General features: G+C 47.8%; 1 protein-coding gene across 1 annotated transcript in view; it reads right to left on the bottom strand.

The window, feature by feature from the left end:
* Positions 1-22,357, bottom strand: part of LOC140395968 (cathepsin E-B-like) — a 54,340-nt gene that overhangs the window by 30,541 nt on the left and 1,442 nt on the right. The gene's annotated exons all lie outside the window — the stretch shown is intronic.

Raw genomic sequence — 22,357 nt, 5'->3', positions numbered from 1 at the left:
CTGCTCTCCACTGGAATTTGTTACGCTTCTTGAGCAAGTGGAGAGACCACACTGCTAAAATTGGGTACAAATTTCCGGTAAAATCCACTCATACCAAGAAATCGTATTATTTCCCATCGTGTCGAGGGTATCGGAAACTCCCCAATAACTTTTGTTTTCACATCCCATGGGACCATTCGATTGTATGGCCAAGGAAAGTGACTTGGGCCTTTCCAAATTCACTTTTGGCTAGGTTTATCACCAAACCCGCCTCCTGAAGTTGATCGAATAACTCCATCAGATGTTTCAAATGTTCTGTCCATGTCTGGCTGAAAATTACCAGATCGTCGATGTATACCGCACAATTGGGTAATACTGAAACGACTTAGTTAACCGGTAAAATGTGGCTGGTGCGTTTTTCATGCCAAATGGCATAACTTTGAAGTGGTATATACCATCTGGAGTCACAAAAGCTGAAATCTCCTTCGGCCTTTTGGATAAAGGTACCTGCCAGTAACCTTTAAGTAATCCAGTTTGAAAATAAAAGCTGATTGTCCCACTTTCTCAATGCAATCCGCCAAACGTGGGATAGGATAAGAGTCCGTTCTTGTAACTGCATTCACCTTTCTATAGTCCACACACAACCGTTGGGTACCATCTGGTTTAGGTACCATCACTATGAGTGAGCTCCATTGGCTGCAACACACTTCAATTATGCCATTTTTAAGCATGCTGTCAATCTCTTTGTTAACCTGTGCCAATTTTAAAAGGTTAAGTCTTTATGGATGTTGTTTGATTGGAACAGCATTTCCCACATCTACATCATGTATAGCCATTTTATTACTTCCCAATTTATCTCTACAAACTTGGCCATGTGATATAATATAACTCTTTCAGGTCAGTTTGTTTTTCCTCTGGAAGGTATCTCAACAATTTATCCCAATTTTTAAGAACATCCTCATTTTCCAATTTAATTTGAGGTATGTCAAATTCACAGTCATCTGGATTTGGTGCGTCACTTTAAGTTAGAATCATTAAGACCTCCTTTTTCTCTCTTTCCCTATCAAAGTACTTTTTAAGCATATTCACATGACACATTCGGTGAGTCTTCCTTCTATCTGGTGTTTTTACCACATAATTCACCTCACTTAATTTCCTTTCAATTTGATAACCTAGCTTTTAAAGGTTCACCTACCACTGGTAACAACACTAAAACTCTATCTCCACTGGCAAAACTACGAACTTTGGATGTCTTGTCCGCTACCCGTTTCATCACATTTTGTGCAACTTTTAAATGTTGTCTAGCTAATTCACCTGCTCTATTTAATCGTTCCCCAAAATTTGACAGGTAATCCAATAATGTAAGTTCTGATTTCTCACTCACCAATTTTTCCTTAATCAATTTAAGTGGTCCTCTTACCTCATGACCAAAAATTAGTTCAAAAGGACTGAATTTGGTTGACTCATTCGGTGCATCCCTAATTGCAAACAGTTCAAATGGAATTCCTTTATCCCAATCCTCTGGATAATCTTGACAATAAGCCCTCAACATTGTCTTTAATGTCTGATGCCACCTTTCTAACGTTCCCTGTGATTCTGGATGGTACGCAGTTGATTTAAATTGTTTTATTCCTAAGCTATCCATAAATGCTTTGAATAACCTTGAGGTAAAATTCGATCCTTGATCCGATTGTATTTCTGTGGTTAGTCCATATCCAGTAAAGAATTTAAGTAACTCCTCCACAATCTTTTTAGCTGTAATATACAAACTGGAATGGCCTCTGGAAACCTAGTAGACACATCCATTATAGTCAAAAGATATTGATTCCCACTTTTTGTTTTAGGAAGCGGTCCTACGCAATCAACTAGGACACTTGTAAAAGGTTCCTCAAATGCTGGAATGGGTATTAAGGGCGCTGGTTTTATCACTGCTTGGGGTTTCCCTATCACTTGACATGTGTGACATGATTGACAAAATTTAACGACATCTTTATGTAGTCCAGGCCAATAAAAATGTTTTTGGATTTTAGCTTGAGTTTTCTTTATTCCCAAATGATTTCCCACTGGTACCTCATGTGCAACTCGCAACACCTCCTTTCTATACCCTACCAGCAACACTACTTGATGAACTTCTGCCCACTTTTCATCCCCCTGCATATGTAAAGGTCTCCATTTTCTCATCAAGACATCATTTTTACGGTAATATCTCTCGGGTATTCACTCAGATTCCTCTTCCGTGTATGCTTTCTGATACATTTGTTTTATTTCTACATTTTTTTGTTGTAACTCCGCAAATTTTCCTGAACTAAAAATATCTGCCTCATCCTCCACCTATTCTTGTTCTTTTTCAACCATCTGATCAAAAATCGTTTCTGACAATTGCACTTCAACGTCATCTTCACTCTTTGATTTCTCCTCTTGGTAACTGTGACTTTACGACCTTGTTACTACACAATCCGGAAAAATCCCAGGACATTCGTCCATCAACACTTCAGTTGCCTGATTTTCCACTGGCTTATCAACCACAGTAGGCATTACTCCCACCTGCGATCCAGCTATATCATTACCCAAGATAAACTATATTCCTGGACAAGATAGTTTCTCGATTACTTCTACTACCACTTCACCACTCTTCACTGGACTTTCCAACCTTACCTTATATAATGGAACACTACTCCTCTCACCCTGAATTCCACATATTACCACCTTTTCTGGCAAAATTCTACCAATTCTACATAACTCCTCATCTCTTACCATTAAAGATTGACTAGCTCCCGTATCTCTTAAAATTGTGACTTCTTTGCCTGCTCCTCCTGATGCACATGAGTAAACTTCACCTACACAAGTAAATCCTTTAAAGAGATCTGCAACCTTCTTATCAATCTTGATCAGGCTGTACAATCTTTTGTACTTCCTTCGCCTCATTTGGGCTTTCCTTGACCACTTTAACAAACCCCACTGTCTTATCCTGTTTTACCACATCAGTCTTCCCAATGCTTTTCTTCAACCACCAACACTGTGACTTTACATGGCCTAGTTTATTACAGTGAAAACATTTGAAACTTTTCATTTCTTTTCCACCCTCCTGGATTTCTTTTTTAGTCTGAGGTACACTCCCCTTATTATCTCCCATCAGATCACCTTTACCTTTACCACTTGAGTATTTCTCATGTCCCCAGTTTCTATCCATCACAGGCTGAAACTGATGATGGAAACCAAACTTTGATTTATGAACTATTTCATAAACTAATCTCGCAGGTTTAACCCTCTGCTCTTCCACATGAATTCTGACTACATCAGGAATTGAATTTTTAAACTCCTCCAAAAGTATAATTTCTCTGAGAGCTTCATACGTTTGGTCTATTTTCAAAGCCCTTATCCACCTATCAAAATTACTCTGTTTGATCCTTTCAAACTCCATGTATGTTTGACCAAATTCTTTCCTTAAATTTCTAAACCTTTGTCTGTAGGCTTCAGGCACTAGTTCATATGCACCTAAGATGGATTTTTTCGCCTCCTCATACGTCCCAGATACCTCCTCTGGTAGAGATGCATACACTTCACTAGCCATACCTACCAGCTTTGTTTGAATCAGTAATACCCACATCTCCTGTGGCCATTTCATTTGTTTAGCTACCTTCTCAAATGAAATGACAAAGGCTTCTACCTCCTTCTCATCAAATCTTGGCAATGCTTGGACATATTTAAATAGATCCCCACCAAGCCTTCGACTTTGACGCTCTTGATCACTATCCTCATCACTATCATCCAACTGTACATTTCCCTTTACGCCTGTCAATTTTAACTGACTGTCATGTTACTTGTCCATTTTCTGAAGTTCAAACTCTCTCTCTTTATCTTTTTCCCTGATCTGTATCTGCCTTTCTCTTTCTTTTTGTTCTGCTAGGGCTATTCTTTCTGTTTTCCTTTCTTCGCTCTCTTTTTCCTCGCTCTCTCTTTTGTATTCAAGCTGCTTTAACTCTTTCTCATGTTCCATTTGTTTGATTTGTAACAGAATTTTTGTCATTTCCAATTAGTCAAACTGTATCTCAGGCAACTTTAAATGCTTAGCCACCGCCATAATTACCTCACCTTTTCGCATTTTATCAGGTAATGTTAACTGCAATGTATTTGCCAAATCTAACAGTCTGCTTTTAGTCTCTGTCCGTAAGGTACTGCGTGTGACCGTCTCCACCCCCAAAAACTTCAGAGCCTCTGAAAGAGACATTGTCCACAACACACTCCCTACTTAAACTGAAATACCACACCTGAAAAGCTCACCCCTCACTGTCTTTAAGTTCACAAAGCCAATCCAATAGATAGACTTTTATCCCCCTAGAGCCCCCAATTTGTTATGGGCCAGGGTTTAGAGAATCCCAAAGTGTATCGTGGAGTTCATCTGACTCACAACTTTTGATAGATTATGGTATGGGGAGCATATGGCCCACTCTACAGGTGTGGTAGAGCAGAAATGGAAAAGTATTTTTTAAAGCAAAACAATGTTTATTCTATGAACTCAAGTTAACCTTTTTAAAGCATACAGTGAGCATCTTAGCAACCATTAATTCGAATACAACCCCCAAAGAATACAACACTAAGTAATCCTTTAAGCTTTCTTTTTAACATCCATAAGACTTAAAACACCTTTTACCAGAAGCACATCAGGTTAAAGTCACTACTGTTATTAGTTTTAAATCACTAGGATCGATTTACAGTCTTTAGGTTACAGAGAGAGACCCTAATACACCTTCTGGCTGTGACTGCAGCTATCCAGCTCTGAAAACGAAACTAAAACACACCCTGCAGCAAACAGCCTAAAACGAAAGTAAAAACGACAGACAGCCCAGCTCCACCCATTCTCTGACATCACTGCAGTAATAAACACCCATTTCTTAAAGGTACTCTCACTACAGATATTTATATACACACCTATTTATAAACTCCCATTTCTTAAAGATACTCTCACATAACAATGGGAAAGGCAGGTGTTGGTGTGGACAATTTATGTTGATGTATCTTGGCATGTATAGTCAGAGTTAACACTTCCCCATTATCCATCTTTCTCTCCCTCATTCACTCACGGCATCAGCTGCCATAAGGAAATCAGCATATCTTCACACAAACCTATGTATAAGGAGTTTAGGACATGGGCCTATTGCCTTTCATTAACATTTAATTTTTGAGGGCAGCACGGTGGCGCAGTGGATTAGCCCTGCTGTCTCACGGCGCCGAGGTCCCAGGTTCGATCCTGGCTCTGGGTCACTGTCCGTGTGGAGTTTGCACATTCTCCCCGTGTTTGCATGGGTTTCGCCCCCACAACCCAAAGATGTGCAGGCTAGGTGGATTGGCTGCGCTAAATTGCCCCTTAATTGGAAAAAAAATGAATTGGCTACTCTAAAAAAAAATGTTTTAACATTTAATTTTTGAAAGCATGACAGACTCTGTAACATTGCTGCAAAATCACCCCAAGGTTTATAAAGCAATAGTTGAAAAGACATCAGGGCCAAATCATTCCTGTAAAATAACTAACCCAGAATATTAATGTAAGAGTTTAACATGCCAATAAACACTCATTTAAATTGCTATCTTTCAAAACATATATATTCTCAAGGGCAATTAGGGATTGGCAGTAAATGATGGCCTAGCTATCGATGCCCATATACCATGAACGAATATTTTTAAAATTGTGTGACCCACATCTGGTTTTATTTATAAGCAGACACATTAATCATTTTTTGTATACTCTTGAAAAAGAAGCATCAGCAAAAAAAAACAATTTTAAAATATGTTATTTTTCAGCCAAGTTCTTCATAAAGTACAAGGGACCAAACACAACACACACCAGTCCCTTCATGGTCTGCTTCCTTTTGCCAGCCTCTGTATGTCTAAGTAAAATCCATGTCACACATGGCATGTTGCACATCACGGGTGGAATTTTGAGCTTGCGCCTGCCACAGGCATAAACAGCGATGCAGGTACAAAATCCCGTGAGAGTTGAGAAACAATATTCGCACCGGCTAGATCTCATTTCCCAAATTTCCCTCGTCGGTGATGTTTTTCTAAATAAATTTAGAGTACCCAATTCTTTTTTTCCAACTAAGGGCCAATTTAGCATGGCCAATCCCCCTACCCTGCACATCTTTGGGTTGTGGGGGTGAAACCCATGCTGGTTTAGCACAGGGCTAAATCGCTGGCTTTTAAAGCAGTCCAAGGCAGGCCAGCAGCACGGTTCAATTCTCGTACCAGCCTCCCTGAACAGGCACCGGAATGTGGCGACTAGGGGCTTTTCTCAGTAACTTCATTTGAAGCCTACTTATGACAATAAGCGGATTTCATTTCATTTCATTTTAACATGAGGAGAGTGTGCAAACTCCACATGGACAGTGACCCGGGGCCGGGATCGAACCCGGGTCCTCCGTGCCGTAGGCAGCAATGCTAATCACTGCGCCACCGTGCTGCCCTCTTGTCAGTGATGTTTGAGGTTCCTGCTCACAAAGGGTGGGAACTTCATTTAAATACATTTTAACATTATTAACCGCATGATACCTCTCTCACTGAATGTTCAAACTGCATCGGCGAGGTTTACAACAGTTTTATAAGAACGGAATTCAGTTGAGGGGATCCCACTGGGGACTCCAAGGTAAGTATGCACTCCGGGGGAGAGGGCAATATGCCCAACCTCTGCCAGGAGCCAGGGCTATGGGCAGTCCCCATATATGTGGTGGGGGATAAGTGCCAATGTCTGTGAAGTGCGGAGGGGGCCTGCCTGTAAAGGGGGGGGGGGGGTAGCAATATCTATGGGGTGGGGCGATGGCTGTGAAGGGGAGGATGCCTATGATACTGCCGTGGTGGTGGTGGGGGGAGGGGGGGTGGGGGGGGGGAGAAAGAGGGGTGGGGGAGGCGGGGGCGCTGATTCCCGATACCTCTGTGGTGGTGGTGGGAGTGCCCTGATGCTTATAGGGGGGACTGGTTTTCCGTGTCTGTGTGGAGTGAGGGAGGGGGGGTGGGGGGGGAGGGCGTGGTGAGGGGAGCTTAATTCCAGCACTGATCAGGGCACCCTTGAAAGGTGGCACTCTGATCTCTGTGGAGCCAATATTATTGGCTCTATCAGGTCCCACCCCACCAGAGTGGGAGTTGAGAAACGCTATTCTCACCGGCGAGATCTCGTTTCCAAAATTTCTCTGCCCCTCGTCGGTGATGTTTATCTAAATAAATTTAGAGTACCCAATTCTTTTTTTCCAACCAGTGTGTCAACCACACTCCCAGATTTCTTTTGCACTAAATGCCAGAAAACCTGCTCTGTAAACTCAGCTGTGCATCTCGAGCTATACACACCTGTTTCCAGTCAGAGCTCGACACTCTGACAAATTATGGTAGAATACCACCCCACACCTGAACCTTGATCTTAATCTCATCAACGCAATGTTTGCTGCACACTCTCATACAAGAGCTCTAAACACCAGCAATCCTTACATCAAATATTTCAGTGATATATTGCAACTATTTATGAAAACTTTATTTGGATGTTAACTGTATACCCCAGGGATAACATGAGATTTTCCCTGTCCTGTTCTAAAATTTCCTCCTTGGATATGGGAGCAGATCCAGAGGACTGAATAATTGTAAAGACTGCACCCTTGTCCAAATAGGGCAGTGTTTTCAAACTTTTTTTCCGGGGACCCATTTTTACCAACCGGCCGACCTTCGCAAACACGCCGGCTGACCTTCGCAGTCCATGCCAGCCAACCTTCGCAGCCCAAGCCGGCCGACCTTCGCAGCCCATGCCGGCCGACCTTCGCAGCCCATGCCAGCCAACCTTCGCGACCCACGCCAGCCAAACTTCGCAGCCCATGCCGGCCGACCTTCGCGACCCACGCCGGCTGACCTTCGCGGCCCACGCCCACCGACCTTCGCAGCCCATGCCGGCCGACCTTCACGGCCCACGCCCGCCGACCTTCGCGACCCACCATTTTCTCTTACCGTGTTTGTTGCAGACAAAAATGGAGGAAATGGTTTTGGGTCCCTTTGGCCCCAATGGTCCCCCGAACTTGGAAAAAAAAAGGCTGAGACCATATTTTTAAAAATGCGACCGCACTGCGCATGCATGCCCGATCACTGGTGCGTATGTGCATAGTTTTGCGCATGCGCATCAATGATCGGGCATGCATGCGCAGTGTGGCCGAATTTTGTTTATCTGTTCCTGGCCATTTTGGAGGCCGCTTGCGCCTGCATTATTAAAAGCCGGCTGCTGCGGCTGTTGCGCATGGATTTGCGCGATCGGGAGTGCCGCGGCAGACGGCTCCACCCGCGGGTCGCGCCCCTGAGTTTGACAATGCCTGAAATAGGGTGTAAACCCAACAACTACAAGCTAGTCAGTTTAACCTCGGTGGTGGGAAAGATTTTAGAGACAATATTCTGGAACAAAATTAAGTCATTTTGATGAATTGCAAATTAATTAGGAAGAGCCACGGATTTGATAAAGGCAGTGTTATAACCTGCCTGCTTACCATTGGCTGGGGACTAATGACAATCCCACAATCCTGTGGGAGTATGAGCTTCCCCAATGAGGGTGGTGGAGAAATCATTAGCAGACTCCCTGTATAAATAAAGCTGGCCAGTTTGGAACCGGCAGGAAGGAGTGAGCAGCAAGCGAAGTTGCTGCTGCTGTTGTATATATATGTTATTGTAAATAAATGTTATTTCTTTGTATCCTTAAAACTCGTGCTGGATTCTTCGTGACCATCACAAAACTGGCGACGAGGATGGGATAGTTCCCGCAGAACTCCTAATAGGCCGGAGACTTCGCACCCGCCTTAGCATGGTTTACCCGGACATTGGCGCAAAAGTACGCCGCACACAAGAACGGCAGGGACATGGTTTTTCTCGGCATCGGCCGATTCGGCAGTTTGCGCCCGGTGACCCAGTGTTCATTCAGAATTTTGCTGGTGGTGCCCAGTGGGTCACTGACGTAATCTTTCGCCAAACGGGCCCTATATCTTACCAGGTGCAAGTCCAGGGTCATCTCCAGTGCAAACATGTAGACCACGTTCAGTCCAGAAGACTATCCCTTCCAAAAATCCCCTGTCCCCGGAGCTCATTTCTACAGCCACAGAGACCAGAGACAATGGAAAGTAGTCCTCACAATCTTCCTCTGGTGCCTCACTCAAAGCCTGCGCAGGTCGTTACAGAACCGCGTGGAGATAGAGGCTCCGAGATGACGGAGGCAGCAGACTCTGACTCCGAGATGGAGACACAGGACGCATCAGAGGGGAAATCCTCAGGCCCATGGACCTTGGATGTACAACCTTTATGCCGTTCATCACGGAAGCGCCGGTCTCTGTCTCGTTACACGCCGCCCGATCCTGCGCCTCGTGCAAATGGTGTCCGGCCTGCGGCAAAATGAGTCCGACGCCCTCTTTCGCCAGGGTCTTCGATGGATTCCTTGAACTTTGGGGGGAGGAATGTTATAACCTGCCTGCTTACCATTGGCTGGGGACTAATGACAATCCCACAATCCTGTGGGAGTATGAGTTTCCCCAATGAGGGGGGGCGGAGAAATCATTAGCAGACTCCCTGTAGAAATAAAGCTGGCCAGTTTGGAACCGGCAGGAAGGAGTGCGCAGCAAGCGAAGTTGCTGCTGCTGTTGTATATAAAAGTCATTGTAAATAAATGTTATTTCTTTGTATCCTTAAAACTCGTGCTGGATTCTTCGTGGCCCTCACAAAAGGCAGCTAATGTTTAACTAGGTTAATTGAGTTTTTTCTATGAGATAAGAGAGATGGATGATGAGGGTAATACAGTTTATGTGAGGTAAATGGACGTCCAAAAGGCATTTATCAAAGTGCCATATAATTCTTTCCAGAAAAGTTGAAGCGTATGAATTGAAAGGGACAGTGGCAGCATTTAATGTGAAGTTGGCTGAGTGGGAGGAAACAGAGAGTAGTAGTAAATGGTTGTTTTTCATACTGGAGGATGGTATTCAGGGGGCTCCATAGGGGTCAGTACTAGCCATCGGTTTTTTATATATACTAATGCTAGACTTGGCTGTGTGGGCCAAAACTTCAAAATTTGCAGATAACACAAAGCCTGTAGACCGTGCAGAGGGTACACTTCAAGAAGACAAGCAGGCTGGTGGAATGGGTGGTTAAGTGACCAATGTAATTTAATGATACATTTTAGTACGAAGAATGATGAGAGGCAATAGAAAGTAAGGGGCACAATTCTAAAAGGGGGGCAGAAACACAGAGTCCTTGGGTATATGTACTCAAATCCGTGAAGGTGGCAGGGCTGAATGATAAAGTGGATATTAAAAAGGCCCACAGTATCCTCGGCATTCTAAAACACTGGTGCAGTGTATCCAAATCTGGGTGGGGGCGGGTTACTCTAGGAAGATGTGAAATCCTTAGAGAGTGTGTACAAAAGGTTCCAGAAGGACTTCAGTTATGTGGATGGATTGCAAATGCTCACCCTTGTCCTCCTTAGAGAAGGATCCCGTTGCAAGTAAATTGAATAGGCGTCTTAAAAGAAAACATTGCAGGCTACAGTGTGCGGAAATGGGACTAACTGATCCTGTTGAAAATCCTGATGAATCTGTCACCACCACAGTCATGGCCAGTGCATTTCAAATTCCAACCATTTACTGCGTAAAAATGTTTTCCTCATGTCACTATTGGTTCTTCTGCCACTCACCCTAAATCAGTGTTCTCATAATTTTAAATACTTTCATCAGATCTCCTCTCAGTCTTCTCCTGTAGAGGGTTGACAGAGAGTGAATGGGCCAAATGGCCTCCTTATGTAACCATTCCACGATTCCATGATTTCCTTTATGTCCCACCAGAGGGACTGAGATCTGAGATGGAGACAGCTGCTAAAAGATTATGAGTCTCGAGGAATGGAGGCTGCCTTTCTTTCAGAGACCCAGGGTTGAAGTTTAAGTAGGCGGCAGAAGTCCCTGAAAGTGAGGGGCAAGCTAATTTCGGCAGGCAGTGTGGCTTGGGAATATATTTCGCCATTGGCAAACAGTTAAGTGGCTGCCTCCAGGGGTTGTTGGCATTATGAAAATGGTGGCCGACTCCCAAGAGCTGCTGCCCAATCAGAGACTTGCAGTGGACACTGATGAGGGCAGGTCAATGGCCGTTCCTCAGCTACACTGCCTGAATCCCCTTGAGTATGTGTCTCTGAGCTGCTAAGTGCAGGGAAATGATGGGTTGGATGAATGACAACTAATGTTTCCATTGGTAGAGGGCATTGTAGGATCCTGTTCTTCAGCAACTTTCTGATAAGTCTCCTTGTTTGCAGCTCTGGAAGATCCAAACAATACTACTACCTTGAATCTACCTGATCAGAATTTAATCATAATCAGCTACTTTGTGGGATCTCTTCTGAGAAAGGTGGTGGCTGTTAAAGAGATTGGAGACATTAAATAAGAACAAATGATACATTCTAATGAACTCACTGAAGGCACTGGGACTCCTGTTACTCTATCCCAAGTATCAGGGAAAGTTGAACCTAATTAACAGCGCATGAAGTGGAAACTGTGGTAATAAGTGTCAGATATTAAGGCAGAAACAGAAGAACAGAGAAGGCTTGGGCTGAAGCTGCAGCAGGAGATAGCATGGCGGATGACCGGAGCTCTGGCTTGTTGACCCAGCGGTCAACAGAACAGCGGATGCAAGTTATCCAGGAGGGCTTCGCCAAGCAAAGCAGGACTGCTTGGACCCGATTAAAGAGGGAATTGCGCGGCTGGAGCTGAGATTGGATGCCCAAGATCGGGCGATCCAGAAAGTAGAGAAGGCGCTGGCTAACCAGGGGGAACATCAATCTGCAGTGGAGTTGGAGGTGGGGATACTGAGAGACCAGCAGAAAAGGCTCCTGGAGAAGGCGGAGGACCTGGAGAATAGGCCCCGACGGCAGAACTTGAGAATCGTTGGGCTCCCCGAGGGGTCCGAAGGAGCGGACGCTGGGGCATACAGAGCGGGCATGTTCGAGAAGCTGCTGGGGGATGGGGCATTCCCCCGACCATTAGAGGTGGACAGGGCTCACAGAGCACTCGCGAGGAAGCCGCGAATGGGAGACCCCCTGAGGGCAATGGCGTCGAGATTCCACAGGTATTTGGATAAGGAGCATATTTTACAGTGGGCCAAGCAGACACGGAGCTGTAAATGGGACAACAGTATCCTGCGGATCTATCAGGACCTGAGTGCGGAGGTGGCCAGGAGAAGAGCGGGCTTGAACTAGATAAGGTCGACCCTTTTTAAGAAAATGGTGAAGTTCGGACTGTTGTATCTGACCCATCTCTGGGTCACATACGAGGAGCAACATTTTTATTTTGAGTCGCCTGAGGAAGTGCTGGACTTCGCGAAAAGGAAACGACGGTGGCAGACTGAGAACTTTGAACTTTGCTGCAACATTCATGTGTAAAATAGTTTCTTGTTTTTCGTTTTGCGGACGTTATTTGTAATGCCTTCTGTATTGATTTGAGGCCAGTTGCAGAGCTGAGTGAGTTAAAGTTTTCATTTGCACTTTTGGGGGATGGAGGTGTGTTTGTCTAGATGCTGAATCTTTTGCTTCATCTTTTCTTTGTTTGGGGGGGGGGGGTTCTCTGTCGGGCAATTGTATTGGGATAGTTTTTCATTTGAATATGTATGTATGAGTGGGGGGGGAGGATGGGGAGGGAACAAAAGGTGGGAGAATGTCTGGCAACAGGGGCGAGGGCCACCAAGCTAGCTGGGCGGGCTAGGTCACAGAAGCGTAGTGGGGGGTGAGCAGATGTTAGACTTATCAAAGGGGTTGATTTATATTGTGCTGATACCAGGGGGGGGAGGGGAAGAAAATGTTCTGCTGACGAGGGGACTTTTGCTGAGGGACAGAGCGGAGGTTGGGCGGGCCGGTGGAGGCATGGGGCGCAGGCTGGAGACTGGCCCAAGAGAGGGGATGGCTGATCGACGAGGGGGGGGGTGTCGATGAGCCCCCCATCTAGACTGATCACCTGGAATGTACAAGGGCTAAATGGGCCGGTCAAGAGGACAGGCGTTTTCGCGCATTTGAGAGGACTGAAGGCAGACGTGGTAATGCTACAGGAGACTCACCTTAGAGTAGCTGACCAGATTAGATTAAGGAAAGGTTGGGACGGACAGGTTTTTCACTCGGGACTGGACTCGAAGACTAGAGGGGTCGCGATCCTGATCAATAAGCGGGTGGTGTTTGAGGCAGGTAGAATAGTTTTGGATGTGGGAGGTCGGTACATTATGGTCAGTGGCAAATTGGAGGGGGTGCAGGTGACACTAGTAAATGTGTATGTGCCAAATTGGGATGATGTGGAGTTTACAAAGAGGATGCTGGGGAAGATAGCGGACCTGGATTTGCATAAGTTGGTCATGGGAGGGGTCTTCATCACAGTTATTGACCCTGGCTTAGACCAGTCAAGCTCAAAAACGGACAGGTTGCCAGCAATGGCAAAGGAACTAAAAGGGTTCATGGAGTAGATGGGGGGTGGGGGTGAACCCGTGGACCCGTGGACCCGTGGAGATTTGGGCAGCCGAGAGTGAAGGAGCTCTCCTTCTACTTACACGTGCATAAAGTGTACTCCCGGATTGATTTCTTTATTCTGAGGAGGGCTCTACTGCCGGGGTGGTGGACACGGGGTACTCGGCGATCACAATCTCAGACCGTGCCCCGTACTGGGTTGACCTACAGGTTAGTAAAGACGGTAACCAGTGCCCGCACTGGGGGTTAGACGTGGGACTTTTAGTTGCCGAAGAGGTGTGCGGGCGGTTGAGGAAATGTATTCAGAACTACTTGGAAGTCAACGACACGGGGGAAGTTTCGGCAGCGGTGGTCTGGGAGGCATTGAAGGCGGTAGTTAGAGGGGAGCTGATCTCGATATGGGCCCACAGGGAGAAGATAGACAGGGCAGAGACGGACCGACTGGTAACAGAGATGGTAGAAGGGCTGGAGACCCCGATCGAGATCGAAGAGATAGCAGAGAGGCTGAAGGCCATGCAGTCGGGTAAAGCCCCAGGACCAGATGGGTACCCAGTGGAGTTCTATAAAAAGTTCTCTGGGATATTAGGGCCGCCCGGTGATGAGGACATTCAATGAGGCAAGGGAGAGAGGGGTGCTTCCCCCACGATGTCACAGGCCACAATTTCACTGATCCTGAAGCGGGACAAGGACCCGGAGCTGTGTGGGTCCTAAAGGCCAATATCCCCATTGAATGTGGATGCCAAACTGCTGGCCAAAATTCTGTCCTCTAGGATTGAGGATTGTGTTCCGGACGTTATTGTGGAGGACCAGACAGGGTTTGTTAAGGAAAGGCAGTTGGTGGCCAATGTAAGAAGGCTGTTAAATGTGATCATGATGCCCCCAGGGAGGTGGAGGTAGTGGTCACAATGGACGCAGAGAAGGCCTTTGATCGAGTAGAATGGGAATATCTTTGGGAGGTACTGGGACGGTTCGGATTTGCGCGGGGCTTTATTGACTGGGTCAGGTTGCTGTATCAGACTCCTGTGGCGAGTGTACAGACGAATAGGACAACATCGGACTATTTTAGGCTGCATCGGGGGACAAGACAGGGATGCCCCCTCTCCCCACTGTTGTTCGCGTTAGCCATAGAGCCATTGGCAATTGCACTGAGTGCTTCAAGGGGCTGGAAGGAGCTGGTCCAGGGGGGGGAGTGGAACACAAAGTCTTGCTTTCCGCAGACGACCTGCTCCTGTATGTATCGAACCCAGCAGAGGGGATGGAAGAAATCATGAGGATTCTGGGGATAGTTGGTCGGTTTTTGGGGTATAAACTAAATATGGGGAAAAGTGAGATGTTTGCGGTCCAGCAAGGGGACAGGAGAGGCGATTGGTGAAACTGCCGTTTAGAGTGGTAGGGGGAAGCTTTCAATACCTAGGCATCCAAATGGCATGGCAATGGGAACGGCTGCACAAGCTAAATCTGGCCCGACTAGTAGACAAAATGAAGGACGATTTCCGAAGGTGGGACAAGCTCCCGTTGTCACTAGCTGGGAGGGTGCAGAAGGTGAAGATGACGGTCCTCCCGAGATTCCTGTTTGTGTTTCAGTGTCTCCCCATCTTTATTGCGCGGTCCTTTTTTAATCGGGTCAACAAAGTGATCACTGGCTTATTTTGGGCGGGCAAGACCCCGCGAGTAAAAAAGTGGATGCTTGAGCGGAGTGGGGGAGAGGGTGGACTGGCACTGCCAAACTTCAGTAACTACTATTGGGTGGCGAATATAGCCATGATCAGAATGTGGGTGGTGGGGGGAGGGTCGGCATGGGAGCGTTTGGAGGCGGCTTTATGTAAGGGCACCAACTTGGAGGCGTTGATAATGGCGCCTCTGCCGTTCCCGCCGGCACGGTAGTCTACCAGCCCCGTGGTGGTGGTGGCCCTGAGAGTCTGGGGGCAATAGAGGAAACATGTGGGAGTGGAGGGAGCATCGGTCTGGTCTCCAATTTGTAATAATCACTGGTTTGTCCCGGGAAGGATGGATGGGGGGTTCCGGAGATGGCAGAGAGCAGGGATTGAGAAGATGGGGGATATGTTTATAGAGGGGAGCTTTCCTAGTTTGAGGGAGCTGGAGGAGAAATTTGGATTGGCAAGGGGAAACAAATTTCGGTACCTGCAGGTGCAGGACTATCTACGTAGGCAGGTCTCAACCTTCCCGCTCTTACTACCAAGGAGGATACAGGGTAGGGTAGTTTCCAGAGTGTGGGTGGGAGAAGGGAAGGTTTCTAAAACCTATAAGGAACTCATGGGGTCAGAGGATACGCAGATTGAGGAGCTGAGGCGCAAGTGGGAGGAGGAGTTGGGAGGAGAGATAGAGGATGGTCTCTGGGCGGATGCGTTGAGTAGAGTCAATGCTTCCACAACATGTGCCAGGCTCAGCCTGATACAATTCAATGTCGTTCACCGGGCTCACATGACAGTGGCCCGGATGAGCAGGTTCTTTGGGGGAGAAGATGGGGGATATGTGTGCGCAAGGTGTGCGGGAGGACCAGCGAACCATGTCCACATGTTTTGTCCACATGTTTTGGTCATGTCCGATGCTTAGGCGGGAGTTTGTAGGTGACACCGTGTCGAGAGGTGGCGAATTTCGGGGTGTCAGAGGATCCGGGTATCCAGGAGGAGAAAGAGGCAGACGTTCTGGTCTTTGCTTCCCTGGTAGCCCAAAGACGGATATTATTAGCTTGGAGGGACTCAAAGCCCCCAAAGTCGCAGACCTGGCTATCTGACATGGCTAGCTTTCTTTGTTTGGAGAAAATCAAGTTCGCCTTGAGTGGGTCAATGTTAGGGTTCACCCAGAGGTGGCAACTGTTCGTTGACTTCTTTGCGGAAAATTAATCGTCAGTAGAAGGGGGTTAGTATAGCTTAGAGTAGGGGGTTAATAAAGGGGGGACCTGGGACTTCCGGGTGCGGCGATGACCAGCTGAGTCGCACGTTTCGGCAGCTCCCGGTGAAACGGACTTTTGGGCTCTTGATAGGAGCCCCAACGGCAATCTTGACGGCTAAAAACACTGTGCGGTAAACCAGAAGGGAATCCCCCCTGGATACGGATGAAAAAAGGAGGAGAAAGTGGCCGGATTGCAGTGGATCCTTTAGAACAGCGGCAAGGAAGGCAAAAACCAAGGTGGCGTCGGAAGGTGGCAGTTTAACATGGGGCCCTGAACAACAAGAGTTCTTGAAATGTTGTGTGGAAGAGCTCAAAAAGGAAATGAAGAAAGAGCTGTTGGCCCCGATACTACAGGCGATCGAAGGGCTAAAGGAGGAATAAAAGACCCAGAAGCGGGAGCTTCGGGTCGTGAAGGCAAAGGCAGCCGAGAATGAGGATGACATACAGGGCCTGGTGGTGAAGACGGAGTCGCATGAGGCACATCAGAAACGATGTGTGGAAAGGTTGGAGGCACTGGAGAACAACGCAAGGAGGAACAACCTGAGGATTCTCGGTCTTCCTGAAGGTGCGGAGGGAGCGGACGTCGGGGCATATGTGAGCACGATGCTGCACTCGTTAAAGGGAGCGGAGGCCCCGGCGGGTCCGTTGGAGGTGGAGGGAGCATACCGAGTGATGGCGCGAGGACCGAGAGCAGGAGAAATTCCCAGAGCCATAGTGGTGAGATTCCTCCGTTTTAAGGATAGAGAAATGGTCCTCAGATGGGCAAAGAAAACTCGGAGCAGTAAATGGGAGAACGCGGTGATCCGCGTTTATCAAGACTGGAGTGCGGAGGTGGCGAGAAGGAGGGCGAGCTTTAATCGGGCCAAGGCGGTGCTTCATAAAAAGAAGATAAAATTTGGAATGCTGCAACCGGCAAGACTGTGGGTCACATATCGAGAGAGGCACCACTACTTTGAGACGGCGGATGAAGCGTGGACTTTTATTGTGGAAGAAAAACTGGAATGAGCGGTTTATTAAAAAGAACGTTTGAACAAAGTGGTGGGGCGAATGTGGGGGGCGAAGAGGGGGGTTAAAAAGGGGGGAAAGAGGAGTTTTATGTACTAATCCTGCGAGGTGGTAACTTTTCTCTCTTCCACAGGTGGTGATGGGGGGAGGAGGGGAGGTGGAGGAGATGGGGCGTTGGCCATTGGGGGCGGGGCCAAGGGAGAAGCGCGGGCTTGGTTCCCGCGCTATGATAATCATGGCGGGAATAGAGAAGCAGGAAGGAGGGGGCGTCGCACGGTGCGAGCCGAGGTCACGGGGGGAAGCCGAGGTCGGCCAGAGTTTGCTGACTTCTGGGAGCAACATGGGGGAGTAATTACGCTAGCGGGGAATCTAGCGGGGGGGGGGTGGGAGGGGGGAATTACTGGGTTGCTGCTGCTGGGGAGAGGGGGGAGCTGGTATGGGAGGGGATGGGCGGGGGGGCACCGCCTGGGGGAGATACAGCTGCGTGGGAACCGGGTGAGGAGCTGGAAAAAGGGGATGGCTAATCGACAAGGGGGGGGGTAGGAAGCCCCCCAACCCGGCTGATCACATGGAACGTGAGAGGGCTGAATGGGCCGATAAAGAGGGCACGGGTACTCGCACACCTTAAGAAACTTAAGGCAGATGTGGTTATGTTACAGGAAACGCACCTGAAACTGATAGACCAGGTTAGGCTACGCAAAGGTTGGGTGGGGCAGGTGTTCCATTCGGGGCTAGATGCGAAAAACAGGGGGGTGGCTATATTAGGGGGGAAGCGGGTAATGTTCGAGGCAAAGACTATAGTGGCGGATAACGGGGGCAGATACGTGATGGTGAGTGGCAAACTACAGGGGGAGACGGTGGTTTTGGTAAACGTATATGCCCCGAACTGGGATGATGCCAATTCTATGAGGCGGATGCTAGGACGCATTCCGGACCTAGAGATGGGAAAGCTGATAATGGGGGGAGATTTTAATACGGTGTTGGAACCAGGGCTGGATAGGTCGAAGTCCAGGACTGGAAGGAGGCCGACAGCAGCCAAGGTACTTAAAGATTTTATGGAGCAGATGGGAGGTGTAGACCCGTGGAGATTTAGCAGACCTAGGAGTAAGGAGTTCTCGTTTTTCTCCTATGTCCATAAAGTCTACTCGCGAATAGACTTTTTTGTGCTGGGAAGGGCGTTGATCCCGAAGATGAAGGGAACGGAGTATACGGCTATAGCCATTTCGGATCACGCTCCACACTGGGTAGACTTGGAGATAGGGGAGGAAACAGGAGGGCGCCCACACTGGAGAATGGACATGGGACTAATGGCAGATGAGGGGGTGTGTCTAAGGGTGAGGGGGTGCATTGAAAAGTACTTGGAACTCAATGATAATGGGGAGGTCCAGGTGGGAGTGGTCTGGGAGGCGCTGAAGGCGGTGGTTAGAGGGGAGCTGATATCAATAAGGGCACATAAAGGGAAGCAGGAGAGTAAGGAACGGGAGCGGTTGCTGCAAGAACTTTTGAGGGTGGACAGACAATATGCGGAAGCACCGGAGGAGGGACTGTACAGGGAAAGGCAAAGGCTACATGTAGAATTTGACTTGCTGACTACGGGCACTGCAGAGGCACAATGGAGGAAGGCACAGGGTGTACAGTACGAATATGGGGAGAAGGCGAGCAGGTTGCTGGCACACCAATTGAGGAAAAGGGGAGCAGCGAGGGAAATAAGGGGAGTGAGGGATGAGGAAGGAGAGATGGAGCGGGGAGCGGAGAGAGTGAATGGAGTGTTCAAGACATTTTATAAAAAATTATATGAAGCTCAACCCCCGGATGGGAGGGAGAGAATGATGGGCTTCTTGGATCGGCTGGAATTTCCCAAGGTGGAAGAGCAGGAAAGGGTGGGACTGGGAGCACAGATCGAGGTAGAAGAAGTGGTGAAAGGAATTAGGAGCATGCAGGCGGGAAAGGCCCCGGGACCAGATGGATTCCCAGTCGAATTCTATAGAAAATATGTGGACTTGCTCGCCCCGGTATTGACGAGGACCTTTAATGAGGCAAAGGAAAGGGGACAACTGCCCCCGACTATGTCTGAAGCAATGATATCGCTTCTCTTAAAGAAGGAAAAGGACACGCTACAATGCGGGTCCTATAGACCTATTTCCCTCCTAAATGTAGATGCCAAGATCCTGGACAAGGTAATGGCAATGAGAATAGAGGAATGTGTCCCGGGGGTGGTCCACGAGGACCAAACTGGGTTTGTGAAGGGGAGACAGCTGAACACGAATATACGGAGGCTGTTAGGGGTAATGATGATGGCCCCACCAGAGGGGGAAGCGGAGATAGTAGTGGCGATGGATGCCGAGAAAGCATTTGATAGAGTGGAGTGGGATTATTTGTGGGAGGTGTTGAGGAGATTTGGTTTTGGAGAGGGGTATGTTAGATGGGTGCAGCTGTTGTATAGGGCCCCGATGGCGAGCGTGGTCACGAATGGACGGGGATCTGCATATTTTCGGCTCCATAGAGGGACAAGGCAGGGATGCCCTCTGTCCCCATTATTGTTTGCACTGGTGATTGAGCCCCTGGCGATAGCGTTGAGGGGTTCCAAGAAGTGGAGGGGAGTACTTAGAGGAAGAGAAGAGCACCGGGTATCTTTGTATGCGGACGATTTGCTACTATACGTGGTGGACCCGGCGGAGGGGATGCCAGAAATAATGCGGATACTTGGGGAGTTTGGGGATTTTTCAGGGTATAAATTGAACATGGGGAAGAGTGAGTTGTTTGTGGTGCATCCAGGGGAGCAGAGTAGAGAAATAGAGGACCTACCGTTGAGGAAGGTAACAAGGGACTTTCGTTACCTGGGGATCCAGATAGCTAAGAATTGGGGCACATTGCATAGGTTAAATTTAACGCGGTTGGTGGAACAGATGGAGGAGGATTTCAAGAGATGGGATATGGTATCCCTGTCAATGGCAGGGAGGGTGCAGGCGGTTAAGATGGTGGTCCTCCCGAGATTCCTCTTTGTGTTTCAGTGCCTCCCGGTGGTGATCACAAAGGCTTTTTTTAAAAGGATTGAAAAGAGCATCATGGGTTTTGTGTGGGCCGGGAAGACCCCGAGAGTGAGGAAGGGATTCTTACAGCGTAGCAGGGATAGGGGGGGGGCTGGCACTACCGAGCCTAAGTGAGTATTATTGGGCCGCTAATATTTCAATGGTGAGTAAGTGGATGGGAGAGGAGGAGGGAGCGGCGTGGAAGAGATTAGAGAGGGCGTCCTGTAGGGAGACTAGCCTACAGGCTATGGTGACAGCCCCATTGCCGTTCTCACCGAGGAACTACTCCACAAGCCCGGTGGTGGTGGCTACACTGAAGATTTGGGGACAGTGGAGACGGCATAGGGGAAAGACTGGAGCCTTGGGGGGGGTCCCCGATAAGAAACAACCATAGGTTTGCCCCGGGGGGAATGGATGGGGGATATGGAATGTGGCAAAGAGCAGGAATAACGCAACTGAAAGATCTGTTTGTGGATGGGAAGTTCGCGAGTCTGGGAGCGCTGACCGAGAAATATGGGTTGCCCAAGGGAATGCATTCAGGTATATGCAACTGAGGGCTTTTGCGAGGCAACAGGTGAGGGAATTCCCGCAGCTCCCGTCACAAGAGGTGCAGGACAGAGTGATCTCAAAGACATGGGTGGGGGATGGTAAGGTGTCAGATATATATAGGGAAATGAGGGACGAAGGGGAGACTATGGTAGATGAACTAAAAGGGAAATGGGAAGAAGAGCTGGGGGAGGAGATCGAGGAGGGGCTGTGGGCAGATGCCCTAAGCAGGGTAAACTCGTCGTCCTCGTGTGCCAGGCTAAGCCTGATTCAGTTTAAGGTATTACACAGGGCACATATGACTGGAGCACGGCTCAGTAAATGTTTTGGGGTGGAGGATAGGTGTGCGAGGTGCTCGAGAAGCCCAGCGAATCATACCCATATGTTTTGGTCATGCCCGGCACTACAGGGGTTTTGGATGGGGGTGACAAAGGTGCTTTTAAAAGTAGTGGGGGTCCGGGTCGAACCAAGCTGGGGGTTGGCTATATTTGGGGTTGCACAAGAGCCGGGAGTGCAGGAGGCGAGAGAGGCCGATGTTTTGGCCTTTGCGTCCCTAGTAGCCCGGCGCAGGATATTGTTAATGTGGAAAGAAGCCAGGCCCCCGGGGGTGAAGACCTGGATAAATGACATGGCAGGGTTTATAAAGCTAGAGCGGATTAAGTTCGTTCTAAGGGGGTCGGCTCAAGGGTTCACCAGGCGGTGGCAACCGTTCGTCGAATACCTCGCAGAAAGATAGATGGAATGGAAAAAAGAAGGCAGCAGCAGCAGCCCAGGATCGGGGGGCGGGGGGGGGGGGGGGGGGGGGGGGAGGGGGGAGGGGGGGGGGGGATGGGGGGGGGAGGAACCAGAAGGACTCTCAGGGTTGTTAATATATACTGTATAATATGTATAGGTCGTTGCGACAGATAATTATATATTGGACTGTTAAATTATATTTTTGGAGAGTGTTACTTGTAATAAGGCAGTTGCCAATTAGGGTTAGTTTTCATTTTTGCTATTTATTATTTATTCATTTTTGTTTATAAAATAGGTCATTGTTATTTGTGTTGTTATAATATTGTGTAAAGGATGCACAATGTACTGTGTTGGTTGACCAAAAATTTTCAATAAAATATTTATTAAAAAAAAAAATAAAGGGGGGACCTGTAAGGGAGGAAGCAGGCTTTTGCACTATATTTATAGATTCATGTACATTGTTTAATTTCTTGTTGTAAAACCAAAAATACCTCAATAAAATGTTTATTAAAAAAAAATAAGTGTAAGATATTAGCAGAACTTCTGTGGCTTGTCATTTCATGTCCTCTTCTTCAGCAGGAAGAATCCATAGCGTTAGTTGCCTAAAGAAGTCCCCACTTCAGTCAGGGGCTGTGTAATATATAATAGCAATGGTAGGTTCCAG

The sequence above is a fragment of the Scyliorhinus torazame genome, chromosome 19, assembly GCF_047496885.1.
Source record: "Scyliorhinus torazame isolate Kashiwa2021f chromosome 19, sScyTor2.1, whole genome shotgun sequence".
In the NCBI taxonomy this organism is placed as follows: domain Eukaryota; kingdom Metazoa; phylum Chordata; class Chondrichthyes; order Carcharhiniformes; family Scyliorhinidae; genus Scyliorhinus; species Scyliorhinus torazame.
The sequence above is the reverse complement of the archived record's forward strand: the minus strand, read 5'-3'. Positions and strand labels throughout refer to the sequence as shown.